Here is a 15,816-nt window from a genome sequence, read left to right on the forward strand (position 1 = left end):
TTAAAGGCCAAGTGTTCTCTCTTTAACCCTAGTCTGCATGGCTGAACACAATGTAAACCTGTTATTCGAGTAATTCAAGTAGTAAAGATGTGTTTAGTGAACTTTATCCTTATCGATGACACCTATATTATAAAATTAAGACAGACTTATTTTCAAGCATGTGTTTTTATGTCTGATTTAACCAAGGAATTTTTGCTATGTAACTCTCCCAATTCTTGATGTTGTGGATAAGTGTTTAAAAGAGCTCAGTGTTGCTTGCATGATTAATTACTTCATTATAGTGTTCAAGCACAGGAGGGGGTTTACACTGACATGCATCATCCTGTTCTTCCATGAGGCTTTTATGACCACTTAGCTTTGCAACTCAGAGAATATATTTTTAATGAACAGTTTTAAGTAAAATGTGGGCTACATGCAATATCAGGAGTTGAGAATTCTTCTGAGAAAAAGAATATTGAAGATTAAACTTATCAGACTTGTGCAGTTTTCTGTGTGTTTCCCATGGAACACAGAAATAGTAATTCTGATGTTTTAAAGTATACTTATTTTTCACACACACACATACGCACACACACACAAAGGTTTCTGTGTTTTGATGAGATATTGTATGGTAGCTTAGAACTAGGTTTTACATCTCAGGATGTTTTTCATAGGCTTTACAGAACTACTGTCTAGCAGGGTATTCTTAGTAGGAAGAGGCAGACTGAGGGTGGGTATAATAAACTAGATCTTGTTCAGTTTTAACTTCTGCTATAGTATATGAAATTGGGCAGCATATTTAAGTACATAAGTAAATGCATGTACTTAAAATTATCTTTGACTTCAGCATATATGGCTGTCGGATAGTGACAAAATGGAGTCTTGACTATTATACAGTCTCCCTAGTACAAAATAGAGATGGGATTTTCCAGTGTATCCCTTCTCGGTTTTCTGCAGATTATTTAGATTGTAGAAACATTTCCCTTCCTTGGTGTACAACATTTATCAACCACTCATAAATCTTTGCATACTTACATAGTATAAGAACACGCATTTAACACCTTAAACGTCTTACACAGCAGATTAAGTATTTAACATTTTGTACAAAAATAACTGTTGTTATTTCTGGTAAGGTTTTAGTGAAAATCAAAATAATATATAGAGGATGAACTGGAAAGAACAGAAGTATGTATTCAGAGTACTTGCTGTGAGAAATCCAGAACTGATATCAGATGCTTGTAAGAGTAATCAAACAGCAGACTCATGAGGATGGGCATACCACCATAGTTATGATTAATATATTGAAAAAAAAGGCATAAGATACACTTGATGTATAATGAAAAATATAAACAAAACAAAAACCAAAAGAAGAAGAAAAATGCTTACACTGTGACTTTGCAAGCAGTAGCATAGCAAAATTAAGGATATAAAAAACCTGCTGGAAGCTGGCAGTTCAGAAGAGAAGAGATATTAACCTCAGGGTGATTTCCATCTGTTACTCCTAACTAATTTGAACCTGCTGAAGTCAGGCAATGTAATGTAAGTATATATATAATAGATAAAATTATAACTTTAACTCCTTTACACCTGTACAATGTATTATTAAAGTAGGTTTTACTTAACCTAAGAGTTAAAAAAAAAAAAATATCTTTTTGCTTTGGTTTTCTTTTATCTTGCATACCAATATCTATGTATTTCAAATATACCTAGTCATTAAGAAGTTGGTGCTCTAATGAATTTAAATTACTGTTGCAATGAATTATAATTAAAAATCAGTTTATAACAATCAACCATCTTTCTATTCTAATCTTGAGTGTAGCTTCTAAATGTTGCTATAAAACAGATTACTGTAATGACATATCTTAAACTGAAAAAAAAACCCTGGATTTTGGCAGAGTTAGGTTTTTTCTCTTTAGTTTATTTCTGATTTTAATTTATTCTTCAGTAAACAGCAATAGAGATGAGTACCTTTCATAAAATGCATAGTAACATTTCTGTACTATTGTGATAATTTGTAAAGACTATGGTGTATCTTTGCTAAGAGCAAGAAACTGCATCCAGATTTCTACACTTAAATTCTCCATCACCATACTCCCAGTGCCCTGCATTTAGGAGTAAGAGTAACAGTAACATTTATTTTATAAACAAAGCTGTTTTTTACATTGCCAAAGCAAAAAATAGTAGTTTCAGTTCTGTATCTATGGCTTTGGAAACGTATACAAAGTAATTCAGTAAACAGAGTATTTATAATTGATTTAAAAATAATAATTCTGAAAGATTTTGGGTGTCAGGATCATTTATTAATACATGTTCGTATATATTTATACAGCCTGTGTTACAAAACCCATGAGAATTACCTAATGAGCCTAAATTATAAACATTTTTCTTTCCAATGGGAAGGGAGACAGGTAGATATGTGCTGCCAGAAATACTAACCAACTCATTTGTCATTTGGGTGTATCTGCTTTGGAGGCCTCTGTTATTCTGAAGGCAGAAGAAAGAAATGACACCTGGACATGCTCAGCACAAGGTGTTGAGCGTCTTCAAATAGAGCATTTGCTCTGTGCTTTATAGCACCAAGCTCGCAATATTAATTTGAAGACATAAGTGCACATATTCACACATTGAACACAACATAAAAACACTTAAGCAGTCAGGTATTTATTATTCTTTGCTCCACAAAAGCTGTTTTTAGAGCCAGCTTGACAGAAGTTACAGCAAACTGTAACACAGTGCCCTCAGTAAGCCTTGTATCCAGCTGCTGGGTCTGGTAGGGCTAAAGCTATTACATAGCAGCAAACTGTCAGTGCAATTGGTATCATCTTCTGCATCTATAGATCTGACATGTATTAGTTGATGATTTACGCTGACCTACCACAACGAGCCATAGCATAAGCTTTATTGGACTGCAAGGCTATGTGTTTCCCTCTACAGCCCAAAGTAAGCTCTATTCCCGTTTAGTCAGCAGCCCCCTTCAGTCTGCAAGGCCTTCCAGGGAGAGCTGGATGGCTCCCCTCTGGGTTTCACACAGCAGCAAGGAGCTGCTTAGTCTTTGTCAGTCTGAGGAGTCACTGACCCGGGTGCCCCGCTTGCCCTCACCACATTACAGGGTTTTCTCTGCCCATCACTGCCCCTTCAGCCCTCCCGTGTCTCTGTGTACGGTGGTTAGTCCTTGGCCACATAATCTGCAAGCTTCTGCGCAGGAAAGCTGAAAACCGTATCATGTATAAAGGCCAGGAATCATTCTCTGAGCATAAAAAGGTTGTCCCTTCTGACATTATTTGCCTAATAGCTAAATGACCTTCTACTTCTGTTTTAGCATCATGAAAATAGTTTTTATATAAAGGGCTGTCTCTTAATCTGGAAGACTAAATGAAGACCCCTTCAACCAAATGATTAGCCTGCAAGCTTGGATTGTTACACCAACTAATAAAAGAAATGAGGGATTAGAATTATAAAATAAACAATCAATTATTTCCATATAAATATACACACACAAATATATATATATATCCATCTTCCAACATAATTAGGTTTATTTTTATTTGTTTATTTTGTGATAGCAGAGATAACAACATTGCACTATGTATGCATAACAGAAGCAATTAGACTAGCTACACAAGAACCACGTCTGGTGAATATAAAAGATCTTCATTAAGGCCTACTGAACACCACCAGGCAGGTAAGGGAAGGACTGAAACCGGAGAACAAATCTTTTCTATTTTCTTGAGGAAAACCGTTTGACATTCAGTCTTGGAAAACTGCCTACACAGCCTAGAAAATGGTAAATACATTGTAGGATTCAGACTTAATGTGATAGAATGGACTTAATCCAACCCTGGTTTGTATGTTTTTTAACATGGAAAAATTCTTTCCTCATGGGATTTCCTGCAAATTTATCATTTATAACACATAGTCCAACCACAAGAGCTTGTCATCCTTCTTCATTCACAAACTAAGTCCAGACCCTAGAATTCACTTAACAATGTCTATGGGTTTTATGCAGCTTCCTAAGAATTAACATGAATCTATTAAAAAAAAAAAAACAACAAAAACCCACAAACCCAACTAACCAAAGCAAAACAAAACAAACCAACAAAGAGAATGCTTGCAGAGAAGAAACTGAAGAAAAAAGATTTAAGAAAGTGAGACAGTCATTGATCAGAATGGATCTTGTGTTTTTATTAGCAGAGTCAGGATAATCATGTTTACAGCCTTCTTTTTGTAGAGGAATGAAGCTGGGTTAATTAACATTGATAACACATAGCTGTGGGCTGGCTTCAGGGGTGGTGGGTTGGCTGATGAGATCAGGTGCAGCTGTGGCTGGTTCTGTTAAAAGGTTGGGCAGCCAAGGAAGAGAGAGCAGCTGAGGGAGAAGCAGAGAGAAGACCGAGAGTGTCCTGGATGAGGAGAGACTAGGAGAAGGCAGCAGAGGGACTGGCATGAAGAGTATGTTGGTATGTGATGGTAAAAGACCTTGTTACAGCCGGCTAGTTTGGAGAGTGCTGTGACACTATTCACCCTGCCATGTTTGGCCTGTTTAGTGTGTCGGTAAGCACCCATGTTACTGTTGCTATCTAACAGTTTCCAAATGTTCATAGTTTGCCTTTCAGCTGATACACCAGCAAATATGTACCAAATAACATTTCCTTCATATATGATATTGTTTTAATGCTGGAGCACTGAAAATGGCCAGATATAACATCAAACATTGCTTTCCTATTTCAAAACTGACTGTAGAAACAGATGTACTTTTTCCATGCCAATTTAGTGGACCAGGAAAGATGGGGGAATACTTTCATCTCAACCAGTTAAACCAGGATTTTCAAGTAATGGGTGATTTTATTGTAGTATTTCTTATGGAACATAGAGAAGGCATGTTAGTGGTGGTTATATACACTCAAGAAACACTTAAAGTCAAGCCATACCACCTACCACTTCTCTAGGCAACCTTTTCCACTATTTTATCACCCTCCTTGTAAAAAATGTCTTCCCTATATATCTAGACCAAATCTACCTTCCTTTAGTTTGAAACCACTACCCCTTGTCCTATGGCTATAGACCCTACTAAAACCTTTGCCCTCATCTTTATTATAAGCCCCCTATTGAAATGCCCCAACAAGGTGTCCCTGGAGCCTTCTCTTCTCCAAGCTAGACGTCTCCAACTCTGTCAGACTTTTTCAGAAGACCGGTGTTCCAGCTCTCTAATAGTTTTTGTGGCCCTTATCCAGACCCTTTCCAAAAGTTTCATGTCTTTCCCATGTGAAGGACTCCTCAGAGCTGGCTGCAGTACTCTGGGTGGGGTCTCATCAGAGCAAAGGGACCGATTCATCCCCTTCAACCTGCTAACCATGCTTCTTTTGATGCAACCCGGGATACGGTTGTCTTTCTGGGCTGTGAGTGCACATTGCTGGCTCATATTCAGCTTTTCATTCACCAGTATTCTCAAACCCTTCGCCTCAGGGTTGCTCTCAACCCTTCATTCCAGCCTTGTAAGCCCACTTCTTGAGTTTCTCCAGGTCCCTCTGGATGGCATCCTGTCCCTCAGCCATGTAAATGTCACCACTCAGCTTGGTGTTGTCTGCAAACTTGCTAAGGGTGCACTCAATCCCACTGTTGATGTCATTGATGAAGATATTAAACAGTACTGGTCCCAGTGTGGACCCCTGAAGGACACCGCTTGTCACTGATCTTCACCTGGACATTGACCCATTGACCACTACCCTCTGGATGCAAACATCCAACCAATTCCTCATCTACCAAACAGTCCATCCATCAAGTCCGTATCTCTCCAATTTAGAGAAGGATGTTGTGGGGGAAAGTGTCAAAGGCCTTACAGAATTCCAGACAGAGGATATCCATAGCTCTTCCATCATCCTTCACTGATGTAGTCAGTCCATCATAGAAGACCACTAGGTTGGTCAGGCAGGACTTGCCCTTGGTGAAGACACCATGGCTGTTGCAAATCACCTCCCTGTCCTCCATGTGCCTAAGCATAGCATCTAGGAGGATCTGTTCTGTGATCTTCCCAGGCAAAACAGGTCGGGAGTTCTCAGGTTCCTCCTATCTACCCTTTTTAAAAATGGGTGCAATGTTTCCCTTTTTCCAGTCACCAGGGTCCTCACCTGAATGCCATGACTTTTCAGATATTATGGAGAGTGGCTTGGCAACTACGTAATCCAGTTCCCTCGTGATTCTGGGATGTATCTTGTTAGGTCCCATAGGCTTATGCTTGTTCAGCTTCCTCAGATGGTCACATACCTGATGTTCTCTTACAGTGGGAGGGGTGTTGCTCCCCCAGTCCCTGCCCTGAGGTCCACCTACTCGAGAGGTGTAGGAAGAGAGGCTGTCAGTGAAGACTGAGGCAAACGTTATTGAGTACCTCAGCCTTCTCCTCAGCTGTTGTTACCTATTTGCCAGTTGTGTCCATCAGGGGAGGGGAGGGTGTGTGTGTAAACTTTCTTTGACCCAGCCTCTTCCCACCAAGTCCCAGTCCAAATAAAAGTAATCAAAACTTATCTATTCTTATTAGCTAAAAAACCCCAACCCCATCATCCTGCTACTACAGTGACAAAGTACATCAATACAGCAATAGATTAATATTCTCAAGCTTCCATTCTTCTCTCCCTTCATAATGTGTTATGACAGACAAATAACAAAATTGGCGTTATTTTCGATAGAGTATGCATTTATTTCAGTTTGACTGTTTTCTATTTGTACAATAAAAGGAATTGTATTAAATGTTTTCTTTAAAGCTTTTTTATTTTTGAGCAAAGCTTCTGTATTGCGTTTAATAGCAAAACAGGGGTAAGAAAAAAACCCAAACATTAAACAGCTACATAACACAGAAATTGGAAACTACTGTGAAACTGTATCTAATGCAACAACTCTCCGTGCAGGCTAGTCACAGAACTGAGCATCAGATTGGCTGATTTGCTCTTCTGTCTCCTTTAAAGGGCTGTGAGCACAGTAAGAGGTAGTCTCGCTGTTTGCTCTGAGGCATAAATCACTGTGAAAACAACATCTTACTCTGATAAACTAGTTTAGCCCACAGAACTTCCTTATGTGTCTTGTGTGCCTTTTCTTTAATTGCATTCCAGTTTCTCTTTAGATAAAAGAATTTCAGGTAATGAGATAAGAGAGCCCCAGAATCACTATTAATCTAGTGCGTTGGTGACTAAGTTACTCCTAGAGAAAGGAGTGTGAAAAGCCAGGGATATACAAGACCCACAATAACAGTGTGTTTGTGATATTTAATCTATTATCTATTGCATGCATATGCAATGTCTATGTGTTTATTATATGTATAAAAATATATTTATATATATGCATATCTAATGAGCTATAGGTCCAGTACTATGTATCTAATGGTTTATAGCAGACATTGCATTGCCAGTGTGGTCTATGGAGTGCTACCTAGCATGCATGGTGTATTCTGTGCCTTCCCCAGTATACATTCCGCAACAGAGACTTTTGTTTGTGTATAATATTAAAAGAACATTCCTGATGACTCTAGATTGAATGTCTACACCCAAATTACATATTTTTCAGCATTTTAGATCTATTTAAAAATTTTGTTCTGATTTTTGTTACATTCATTAATAAAATTCAATTTAGAAGACTGCTTCTTACTGTATATCAAATTCTTAGAGGAAAACTGCTTGCATTCAGCAAAACTGAATGATGCTTGTTGGTTGACAAAGATACTGTGCGACATGCAGTTTCCTTTTAAAAAACTGCAAATGGCTGTGAATAGATGTTACTAAGCTACTTTCAGATTGGTTTCTTTCCTGTGTTGTGATGCGTTGTACGCTGCCTTCTGCATTAGTACACACAGCCTCAGATGCTGGGACAGTAATAATCCAGAATGCAAAATGAAACTTACAGAAATACTACACTGGATGGACAATGGATCTATTCTATAAAGCCGTTTCTGTGTTTCTTTTTTTAACCATAAATTTGATGAGGTTTAAAACCTGATTTTGAGTTTAACTCCCCCCTTACTCATGACAGCAATCGCCTCTCTAGCTGATCATTTTCTGAATCCACGTACATGCCTTCCATCACTTTCCTTTCTGTTTGGAGTCATGCATTACTGATTGTATTTGGGACAAAGCAGATAAGAAGGCAGTAACATTGCTTTATGATTTAAGTGGCTAGAGGTTCTACATATTTAGAAGTGAAAGAAATCAAATAAATTGGCTACCTTTATTCAGTTATGGGAGATGTCGCACTTTCAGTTATTCTAATAGTTGTTTACTGGAATAAATCTCTTTATGCCAAAGAACAAGCTATTCTTGACAAAAGAATTAAATGATTGAAACTCTTTCTCAAACAAAAAACAAATTTATATATCTCTCTAAAAAATTTTTTTTTAACTCTTTCTTAGTTCTTGTTTTAACTTTAATAAAGAGATATTTATCTTTTATCATCAAATTATTTTTTTCATTCTGGAGGACAGATTATCTCATTTTTCTAGGGGCACCTCAGTGTTATGCTTTGACTTGTCTTGGATGTGATACAGCCCTCCCCTGAGCATCCTCACAATGACTACGTCTGGTGATTAAAGAACGCTGTACTGGAATAGATCTACTATCCATCCAATTCAGCATCTTTTCTGCAGAAAAGGTGTTTATATTGACCAAAACTAAAGTGGATCATAGATGGTGAATTCTTTTCTCTCTTAGGTGCTATTGAGGTCACTTTCTTCCTTGAAGTTCTCCTTTCAGTCCCCACTAAATATCAGATTAGGATTTCAGACATAAGATTTTGTCTGCTTTCAGTATTTCCTCTGTTAGAGCTCATTTGTAAAGTGAACACACACACACAATTTTCCTTATAAAGGTTTTTGTTTAATTTTATTTTTTTAATTTGAAACATTTATAATTAGGCTGCAACTACATATCCTTTTTTGCCTCAAGGTACTCCATGAAAGTTTATCAGCCCCAGGCCATCACTTGGTTGATTGTACTTGACAGTGAATGGCCGAGGGTGACCACTAACTGGGATTTGCCAGTTGATATACTCATTTGATTGCTCTCTAGTCTACTTACAAGAAAATAAACTAGGTTAGTTTAAAACATTTAGATAAGGCCAGTGCCACATTATTAATTTTGATTGACAGTTTATGGAGCAGATCTACTGGCAGACTGGAGAGGCCATAACCTCCAGAAGGTGAGACACGGTAAGATAATGAATACTGGGGCTAATACCTCTTCACTGGCACACAAGAACCTGAGGAAGTCATATGTCTGTGTGGTTAGTTGTGCTAAGATTTTTTGTTATGTTCCTTGATGGAATATCTTTATTTGGACTCTATTATGAATGGAGACCTCTGGGCTCTCCCTCCCTCTAGTTACTGGTTTCCATGCTTACGTTACAGAGTTTGAAATGTCAAATTACAGAAGTATTCCATATTCACCCACTACTCCTCACCACAGGGAAGGGAAGTTCCCATTTTTCAGATGATGAAGGAACAGTACCACTGCTATTTTTGTCAGCATTTTTTTTTCTGCCTGGTGAATTGGTGCAAAGATATTAGTAGTCTGTAGCAGCAGGACCAGAATGGTTTTCAGCTGGGTAACCATGCCCATTTCACCACATTTCTCTCTTTTAGTTGTTCAACTGGTAGCAGAGCATTAACAGCAATTTACATTTCATCTCACCATTGATTGATCCCGTTCACTCAGTTAACACCTCTGTCACAGAACAATGGAGGTATTCTCTAAAATATTGTTCTTGGCTCAGTAGGATCAATAAATATAAATGCCTGATACTGTTCTGTGTTTCAATGTGTCTGGTTAGCTGCTAGCTGTCAAACTGCCTGAAATTTTATGGTGCGCCATATATTTTCACCTGAAAGTGACAAATTTGGAAACCAAAAGAAAAAAGTTTTGTTTTGTTTCTAATTTTACTAGTGTTTGCTGTTACGTGGCTTATTTTCATAATGGCATCATTTTGTTTTCTAGGGATTCATGGTGGTATTATTCAAATATACTTTGATTTTAAAGCAATAGAAGTTTGATGGAGTTTTCCTGTTCTTCTCCTTGTCTGTCAGAAATCAGCCAACATGAACAGCAGACATTTTGACTCCCATTCTTCTGTAGGCTAGTTGTAAGTTACAGATATAGATACAGATTATATGGTTATAGATAGATAGATAGATATGTATGCTTGCATCCTAGAAAAATAAATGGGAAATTATTCATCTGTTTCTAGGGGTGTTATGAAATTTAAATGACAATGTGTTAGCTACAACTCTTAAGGCACTGCTCAGTGTCAGGAACATATTTATTTCAATGACCATATGGCAATATCAGCTAAGAGTATGCCTTAAGAAGCCTTGGGCTATTACTCTAACCACTAGTCCATTTCAGAGTGAGTTGAGTCTCAGTCTTCAGTTCTGGACTTAACATTTTAAAGTCAGAGGAAGCCATACCATCACCATTACTATGTCTGGCTGTCAGCATAGAAAGCAGCACATCAGATGAAGTGTCACCCCTTCACATTTCAGTTCATGTAGACAGCTAGGACCTGTAGAAGGAACCATGCAGAAGAGAAACACCAGGTTTTCAGGAACTTTCAGCTGAACAGAAATATTTCTAGAAAGATGTACCTTCTGAACAGAGTATTACATCTGGCTTTCTGGATCTTGAATTAGCATGTAGGAATGGTAAAGTTCATCTAAGTCTTTGACTTAGATTTTTATGTCTCTGCCAACCTCACAGCAACAGCCCACAAAATCTTTGTTCAAGTGCCACCTTGCCTTGTAAATAGTATAAAATCCTCAGGCATATATACCTTCACCAATGAAAGCACCCAGAGTTATTTTCAATGTTTTTTAAATTATGTCTTCTGACAGTAGCTGCACTTGCACTGCATTTGGACGGCTAATGCAATTCAGACACTAGAGGCTTGTTTTCTGTTCTCATCCACACAGCTTCCTCTGTAGGAGCACAGGGATCTCATAGTTGTGAAAACATTGCTGCCAGATAGTGCTTTGAATAAAGCAGAGTTAGATATGCATCTGACTTCTGTATTCAGTAGCCCAGTGTTCAGATGTAGGACATTTAAGTCCAATTTGACATTCCTAGTCAATGTAGGAAGCGAATCGGTCAGCCATTTGTGTCTCCCCAAACGCAGGACCTGGTTGGAGTACTGTCTGCCTTTTCTTTCCACACATATTGCACAGAAAGTGTTTCCAATGTTTGCCATCATCACTGTTATTCATCACACATTTATTGTAAAGAAAGTTTCAGAGCAAAGAAAGACCTCCTCTGTCTTTTGGAGCTGTTTTGGTCTACCTAACCTGCCATTTGGAGCTGAGACTTGGGATAGTTGCGCAGCAGCATTGACAGGTCTGCTTATAGCTGGGTATCTTGCATTGAAAAAAATCCTCTCATTCTTTTCTTTTAATCACCCCATACACTATCTCATTGTGACTCTCCAGCTGGGGTTGCTGGTATGATCATAACAGGTAGTAGCTAACTGTTCTCTAAAGCTCATGATCCATGAAAGTTGGCTTTTGGTGGCTTTCTACAGGGAAACCTGTGATGTAATAATGCAGATGAGACAGTCATTAAGAGCAAACCAGTAATATCTGAGACAATTTTGTCTTTTCCTGAATACAAACACTTCCTAGAGTATTCGTGTAACACCACATTGTTTTTAAAGTGTTTCATGTAGGGGAAGACGTGGCTTTTTCAAACATTTTGATACTGCTTACAGGTTTTTGTTCATAAGGCCATTTTGCAGAGACAGAAAATGGCCAAAATCTCATCTAGATGCTGCATTTTAGAGAAAGAATTATGTGATAGTATGGAAAGTTATTCCAAAGCCTGACACTTTGTGTAAGTAAAACCTTGTGTTGCTTTTAAATTGGTTTGGGCATTTGTTCTGTGGTGTTTTTATTGCTGTTTATTTGGGCTTGGTTGGTTGGTTGAGTTTGGTTTCTTCCCTGTTAGATCACTAAGAGTTGCTTTGGTATCATTTATTCTAAGCTGTTTATTTGCTACTGAAAATATTAATGAGCAATTTATGGAGTTCAAAACACATACTTGAATCTTCCCTATTAATGAACATAGCAAGAACCACGTAGCTAAGGTTTAATTGCTAAAACATAAGTTGCCTTAATTGTCTGATCGCTACTGAGCTTATTTGTGGCACTGAGAAGGTCTTTCAGTTTGGCAGCCCAATAAACTTATAAAATATTAATCACTTAGTATTGTACCTAAAGCCACAAATGTATGCATTTCTTATTGTTAGCTATAATACAGATAAATATTTATTCTACCTAAATCATCAGCTTTATTTTATGTCTAAAATACATTGGTCTATTACTAATGATGATAAACATTCTTTTATCTAATTTATTATCTAATTGTCGTATTTCACAAACCTTCATTTCAGAAAGTTGTGATAAAAACACAAACTAGGTCTAAATATAAACTATTTCCTATTTTGGTATGACAGTTCTCTTAGGAATGTTGTATTTTTGCAGTACTGAAATAATACAGAAATACGTTCTTGAGGGGAATCAACAATACTCTTGACCATTCAGTGCTTAGGTAATATACATTTTCATTTATTAGACCTCCTGGTTTGGAAGATCCAAAGATTTTATTTGTATTCTGCATAGTGTTTGGCACAATGTGGGGAATGACCTAATCTGAGGTCTGTAAACAATGTTGGAAAGCAGATAATTCTACTAGACAGCCATAACAAGGGAAAATTAATGAGACATTTTCACAGAGAGTAAAAGACACACAATCCAGAAAATGTAATAGCCATGATTTTTTTTTCTTTTTACAAGAAGTATAACTGCATTTTTTTTTAGCTATACACACGACTATATTAGCAGAATTATTGAAAACTTTTTTGGGCTTACATACAACACTATTTGTATCCCTCTTCCTATATAAAAAAACACAGTTCTCACCTTTCCTGGGTCCTTACGCTTCCAAGGGCAGGGATAAACTTTAAAGCAGCCTTGAGAGTTTTAATGCATGGGAGCACAACAGAAGGAACTAAAAAGGATGGAAAGTACTGAAGCCAGGGAAATTCTCTCAGAATGAAACTTCTCTAGATTGTATGGGCCATTCTCATGGTCATAGGGAACAGATAGGAAGAAACTCACATTCACAGACTCTGGTCCACATGAGGAACTTCAGTCACCCTGATACCTGCTGGAGGGACAACACAGCAGGGCATAAGCAATCCAAGAGGTTCTTGCATTGACAAGAACTTCGTCCTCCAAGTTATAGAAGAGCCAATGAGAAGAGGTGACCTGCTGACCTCATACTCACCAACAATGGTGTGTTCACCAGGGACGTGAAGGTCAAAGGCAGCCTTGGCTGCAGTGAGCATGAGATGGTGGAGTTCAAGATCCTGAGGGCAGGGAGGAGGATAAAAATCTCACATCCCCAGACTTCAGGAGAGACAAATTTGGCCTCTTCAATGATCTGCTTGGAAGAGTCCTGTCGAATACAGCCCTGGAGGGAAGAGTGGCACAAAAAAGCTCATTAATACTCAAGGATCACCTCCTCCATGCTCAAGAGAGCTTCATACCAACAAATAGGAAGTCAGGCAAAAATGACAAGAGGCCTGCATGAGTGGACAAATTGCTCCTAGACATAGTCAAACACAAAAAGGAAGCATACCAAGGGTAGAAGCAAGGACAAGTAGCTTCAGAAGAATGCAGAAACATTGACCAAGCATCCAGAGATGAAGTTAGGAAAGCTAAAAACCTAATGAATCTGGCCAGGGACTTAAAAAATAACAAGGGCTTCTATAAGTACATGGGAGACAAAAGGAAGACTAGGGAAAATGAGGGCCCATTGCTCAGTGGGATAGTAGACCTGGTTACAGAAGACATGGAAAAGGCTGAGGTACTGAATGCCTTCTTTGCTCAGACTTTACTAGCAAGACCAGCCTTCAGGTCCCAGACACCAAGGGGAAGGGTTGGAGGAGGGAAGACGTACCCTTTTTGGAGGAGGAACAGGTCAGGGAATACTTAAGCAAACCGGACATGAATAAGTCCATGTGCCCTGATGGGATGCATCCACAAGTGCTGACGGAGCTGGCAGATGTCATTGCAAGGCCACTTTCCATAATCTTTGATCCATTATGCTGACTGGGAGAAGCCAAGGACTGGAGGAAAGCAAATGTTACTCATACTTTCAGGAAGGAAATAAGGAGGACCCAGGGAACTACAGGATGATCAGCCTCACTTTGATCCCTGGAAAAGCGATGGAGCCTGAAAACCATTTCCAGACACAGTAACGATGAGCATCAGGAGCAGTCAGTGTGGCTTCACCAAGTAGACCACCAAGACCAACTTGATGAACAACTTTAATGAAGTGACTGGTCTGGTAGACAAGGTAAGAGCAGTGGCTGTTGTCTGCCTGGACTACAGTCGGGCCTTTGACACTCTCTCCTATGAGATCCTCATAGAGAAGCTGTTGATATATGGGCCGGATGAGCAGACAGTGAGGTGGGTCGAAAACTGTCTGACCTGCTGAGCCCAGAGGGTGGCGATCAGTGGCACAAAGTCTAGTTGGAGGCCAGTGACTAGCAGCATATCCCAGGGGTCCATACTGGGTCTAGTCCGGTTTAACATCTTCATTAATGGTCTGGATGATGGGGCAGAGTACACTCTCAGCAAGTTTGCAGGTGACACCAAACTGGGAGGAGAGGCTGATATGCCAGAGGGTCGTGCTGCCATTCAGACAGACCTCAACAGCTGAAGAAAGGGGCTGTAAAGAACCTCATGAAGTTCAACAAGGAGATGTGCAAAAACCTGCACCTGAGGAGGAGTAATCCCAGGCACCAATATATGCTGGGGGCTGCCCATCTGGAAAACAGCTTTGCAGAAAAGCATTTGGGAGTCCTGGTGGACACCAGGATGGATATAAGCCAGCAATGTGCCCTTGCTGCAAAGAAGGCAAATGAACCACAAAGATGATTAAAGGACTGGAGCACCTCACATGTGAAGAAAGGCTGAGAGAGTTGGGAGTGTTCAGCCTGGAGAAGAGAAGGCTGAGAGGTGATCTTAGCAACATATATAGGTACTTGAAGGGAGGGTGCAAAGGGGACAGAGTCAGGCTCTTTCCAGTGATGCCCAGTGGCAGGACTAGAGGCAATGGGTACAAGCTGAAACACAGGAACATGTTCCCTCTGAAAATGAGGAAACACTTTTTTACTTAGAGGGTGACCAAGTACTGGTACAGGTTGCCCAGAGAGGTGGTAGAGTCTCCCTCCTCAGCAATATTCATAAGCCATCTGGAGGTAGTCCTGGACAACCTGGGCTAGGTGTCCCTGCTTGAGTAGCAGGGTTGGACAAGATGACCTCCAGAGATCCCTTTAAACCTCAGCCATTCTGTGATTCTGTGTCAATCTGTGATTCTTTCTTTTTTTACTTTAGTCACTGATGTTTGTCTCGGCAAACACGGCCATCCTCACCAGCAGTTCTGTATATTAGGCTGAGTAAGGTGAAGTACAAATAAGTTTCGCTGACTGAAGATTTTAAACCAGCCCCTCTCCCCCACCTACCAAATGCTTAAAAGTTATAAAAGCTCCTACCCTCTTATGGTAAACTAAGTAACAAGAAGTATTTGTTTCAGACAGCAAATAAAAATATCCAAAAGTGAATTAAAATTCAATAACAGAATTTGATCAGCTAATTTACTTTAAAACCCTCCCATCTGTTCAACCAATAATCACAAGTGGTATAATTATCTAATTGTTGTTCAGTATGTAGCAATCTTATTACTGTAAACAAAACACTGTGTTAACATTAATTACTTTCTAATGATGCCTTTTGTGCAATGGCTACAAAAC

The sequence above is a fragment of the Falco biarmicus genome, chromosome 2 (genome assembly GCF_023638135.1).
Source record: "Falco biarmicus isolate bFalBia1 chromosome 2, bFalBia1.pri, whole genome shotgun sequence".
Taxonomy (NCBI): Eukaryota; Metazoa; Chordata; class Aves; order Falconiformes; family Falconidae; genus Falco; species Falco biarmicus.